We start from the raw sequence: 4557 nt of genomic DNA on the forward strand, positions 1-4557 counted from the left end.
GTAGAAAGTTTTGTTTGTGTTTTTTGTTTTGTTTATTTATTTATATATATATGAGGGTATGTGTGTGTGTGTATATGTGTGTGTGTATATGTACATATGTGTGTATGTATCTGTGTAGGTATGTGTATATATATATATATATATATATATATATATATAGCAACATAATTATAAATATTGTAAAGCAATGCAAGAATTAAAGGGGTAGGAGTACATAAGTTTTACTTCTTCCTACTCCTTTTTGCACATGTAATAGAGGGATGTTAAAGAAGGATACTTTGTTTGTTATGTTTCTCTCAAATTTTGTTTTGTTTTATTATTTCTTTTTAATATTATTTTTATTTTTATACACTTTCTCTTGCATGTTCGAAATAAAGATATCAATCAATCAATCAAATGAAACAAGCGTAGGTCCCCGGGACATGAAGGCCAATACAAAAAGGCAAAAAAACTGTCCCTGTCACAGGTCCCCATGACCCGATGGACAACACCATGCTTCACCACCATGTTTCACTGTGGAGATGGTGCCACCGCTATGTTTCACTGTGGGGATGGTGGTCTGTGGAGCATACGGCTTATTGTCGTCCTTTGTCCAGATCCTCCAGTCTCTGCTGGAGAACTCAGCAGCTCCTCCAGGGTTACCTTAGGTCTCTGCTGGGGAACTCTGCAGCTCATATATGTAATGACAGATCTTGTGACACTTCACACAACAATTTATTAGTATTTTATTTCTAAAAATTATTTTATGTATATATATTTTACGTATACTGTATATTTTGCTAATTTCACTTCACCAACTTATTCTTCCGTTCTGATCCATCACATACAATTCAGATTAAAAAAAACATTGAACTAAAGGCTGTAATGGTACCAAATAGGGAAAAAGCCAAGTGTGTTGAATACTTTTGCAAGGCACTGTATTTCTCTTCACTAATATTCATTTTCATTCAACTTCAAACCTTGGTTGCAATACATTGTGACTATGGGATGGCTGTAAGCTGATTTTCTTTTATCTTCCTCACTAACTGTCATATCAGACTCTGGTTCTCCCTCCTTTTCTGCTTCACCTGATGATTCCATTCACCTGGCCAACCCCACCCCTTACATATTCACCTGTAGTAACATGTTGCGGAAATAGAGGTTACTGACATTAAAAAAACACCTATTTCTCTGCCAAGAGTCTTAAGCCTCCTTCCTTTTTGTGTGTTCCCACAGATACTCTGCGGTAGAACAAAAGGGTCTGTTTATCAATCGTAAAAGCTGGTGTTTCATCAAAGGCAGCGAAGAAACATCTGAGTCATCTTGAGAAGGTAAGAGCTGTATTCACATTGTCTGCAGAGATGAATTACTAATGCACAGTGTTTCAACAGGATCCAAAGTGTTACAAGAACACTAAAATGAAAATGAAAAGCTGGTAAACAAAACTCTTTAATTAAAACTTGGCATTGTTTCTTCGTCCAAGAATCAGGGTCAGGAAGCAGCAGGTAATAGTCAACTCTACTTTCTGATACGCTAAGCATAAGCACAGGTTATGGCACAGGAAGGTTATGTAAGCTCTCATTAGTTTTTATTATTATACAAAAATGATTGCAGAAACATCCATAGAAATAATCACATTATTACATTTTCAGATGATACAGCCATACCTAGTCTACTTAAAAAAGACTGTGACATTGCCATCTATGAACAGGAGATAGAGGAGGTAGTAAAGTGGTGCAACTGACATAACCTGCAACTTAATGTACATAAAACCAAAGAAATCATTTTTGACCACAGGTCTATAGTAGATCACAGCACACTCCAAATTGAATGTGTACTTGTTGGGCAGGTAACAACATGTAAGTATTTAGGCATGCAATTAGACTTTCAGTCGCAGCAGTCCCATCAAGTAGAGTATGTTTGCTCAAAGATATTCTGGTGTCTATATTTTTTTCAGACAATGCTGAAAGATATGCTACTGTTGTACATGGCAGCCATTGAATCTATTGTTTGTTATCGCATTATGGCTTGGTTCGGTAACCTGACCATTAAATTAATATCACAGCTCCAAAACTTGATAAAAAGGCCTGGGAAATGAATTGGCCAAATGCCACCAACTCCTCTTCAGGAGCTCTTTGAGGAGACTGTGAGGAAACAGGGTCTCGGAATCACCAATGTCCTCTATGGTGAGTTTGAGCTAATGCCTTCAGGCAGAAGGTACAGCTCACTAATCTGCAGGCTTAACAGGTACAAATTCTACTCACTTTCAAGCAAATTTATGAACAATAAGAGCTAAGATGACTTAGACTTAGACTTGTATTTATTATTCCTTTTGGGATGTTTTCAGACAAATACAGTATAGAGCGAAAGAAGACAGTATAAAGATAATAATAACAACAACAACAACAATTAAAGCTGCAAGCAGCGATGAACGGGCCCTCGCCTCTTCGCAGGTTGGGGGTACCGGCAGAGGCCAATCTTTGCAGCAGTGAATTTGCGCGGCACTCAGACACTGCAAATCATCACCAATGAAGATGGAAGTCCCTGTGTGTGTGTGTGTGTGTGTGCAGTAAAGGCCAATGAGTTTCCTTTATTTTCATTGTAGATTATCACTGAAGGCATCAAAACTATGATTAACACATGCAGAATTATTTACTGAACAAAAAAGGGTGAAATGTTCACACACTGTTGCCAAGGCTGCAAGGTACAAAGTGCCACCTGCTCATCAGATAAACATGCTCAGGGTTCAGTGTCTTGCCCACAGACACTTTGTCATGGGACTGCAGGGCCTGGGATTGAACCACCAAGCTTCCAATTGGCAGGCAACCGCTCTACCGCTGAGCCACAGCCGCCCCGATAAATGACATATTCAGTCAGACAGGCATTTGTTGTGAAAGAAATACAGTTACAATTTATAGCATTTGATTCAAAATCCAACATTTCATGAAGATGGCATTAATGCTAGATATATTGCAATGTGGGCAATATGTGTATCAAATGTGAAGTAACTATGTCCAAGTTAAGGCCTTTCCACACATTAGGGGGCGCTACAGAGCCCGCTTATAGGTATGGGCCAAATCGCTGAACAGACTCACAAAGCTCCCCGGTGTTTACACGGGCACCAATGTTTTCGTAAAGATTGAGGCCGTCAAAAATGTGCCCAAGTGCTAAATCCAATTAAGGGGGCGCTATAGAGCAACCGTACCACTCTCAAGCCTAAATGTGGATTCAGAAGAAAGATTTTCATATTCTGCACATGGCTGCAAGATATGGAGAGTTCGTGGGTCCCACCCCCCTTGCTTTTAGCGGTATTTACTTTAGTTAGATAAATGTACCCGACAAAAGGGGGATAAGGCCCAAGAAGGACTAATACTAATAGTAATTTAATGATGTGGTAGGATTGGATCTGGAGGGGAAGCCTTACTTTTCAGCTGTTTAGAATCCAACACTTGATAGATTACTGGTATTTGTATTACTTTGTATTATTGTTTTTTTTTATGTAAAATGTAATTTTAAGTGTCAATTGATGAGATTTGGAGAAGTAGTATAAAGTACCATGAAAAGAAAGTAAAGTACAAGTACGTTGGCTTCAGTACCCAGGGTGTTTCCCTGTTCACATTCAAAAAAACATGTTGATCAGCAAGTCAAACATGTTTTCATATTTCAGATGCTACGGCAACACGATTAACTTTATGAAGACGTTTTCTTTTAGATACCAGTCATCAGCTTGTTCTTCTCTTCTGTGTAAGACAGCCACGACCTCACCAAAGGTATTTATCTTTTGAATCAATATCTTAATTTCACCTGTTTTTAATTACTAATCCCATATTAATCGAAAACCCATTTTCTATTTAAAGAAAACTTGGTATATTTAATAATTAGAGATTTTAATCATTAGATAATTTATCAAATATTAAACCATGTCTATATTATGCAGTGTAATACACTTATAATTAGGATGCTTTAATTTGATGAATGGCTCATTAATGATAAGTTGCAGTCATTCATTGTCTGACATTATTTCCACAGATGGCATCAGTCTTTCTGTTGGCTTTGTTGCTCTGGTTATCCAGCGGACTGTTGGCGGCATATGTAAGCACACCCTTAAGAAATATATCACTAAAATAACAGAAAAGGTTCTGGCAGCTAATTACCCAGACTTTAGTATGTAGCTACAGTAAAAATACATTTTCTATTATTTTAAATTATCTCATACAAAGCTGATCAGTTAGTAAACTTCTGAGAAGAAATTTGTTCTTAATTAATTAAAAAACCCTTGTTTCAACACTTTCAACATATTTTCTTTATATTTTCAATGTTTGTTTTATGCTAGTAATAATTTTGGATGACTTTCTGATGCTTTTGATGATCACTATTCCAAGTGCTGGTTAATAATTTATGAGGAATGTGTTATAAAGAGCTCACTGTGTTTCCTAGCATGAATGATATCCTCCAACTAAATTTCACATATGTAACACATGACCAAGCCAGTTAGAAAAGAAAGTTAGATTTTATTTCCATCATTTACACTTTCAAAATAACAGAAAACAAAAAAATGGCGTCTGCAAAAGTTTGGGC

The 4557-nt window shown here is 36.9% G+C and overlaps 2 long non-coding RNA genes across 2 annotated transcripts in view; both read left to right on the top strand.

The window, feature by feature from the left end:
- Window positions 1–4557, top strand: part of LOC117953221 — a 17077-nt gene that overhangs the window by 4329 nt on the left and 8191 nt on the right. Inside the window, exon 2 of the long non-coding RNA XR_004658583.1 lies at window positions 9–12. This is a non-coding gene — a long non-coding RNA (uncharacterized LOC117953221). The remainder of the gene's footprint in view (window positions 1–8; window positions 13–4557) is intronic.
- On the top strand, window positions 3623–4107 carry LOC117953219. The gene is made up of 2 exons (XR_004658581.1): window positions 3623–3749; window positions 4009–4107. It is a non-coding gene; the product is annotated as an uncharacterized LOC117953219 (long non-coding RNA).

This window comes from Etheostoma cragini, chromosome 11, assembly GCF_013103735.1.
Source record: "Etheostoma cragini isolate CJK2018 chromosome 11, CSU_Ecrag_1.0, whole genome shotgun sequence".
Taxonomy (NCBI): Eukaryota; Metazoa; Chordata; class Actinopteri; order Perciformes; family Percidae; genus Etheostoma; species Etheostoma cragini.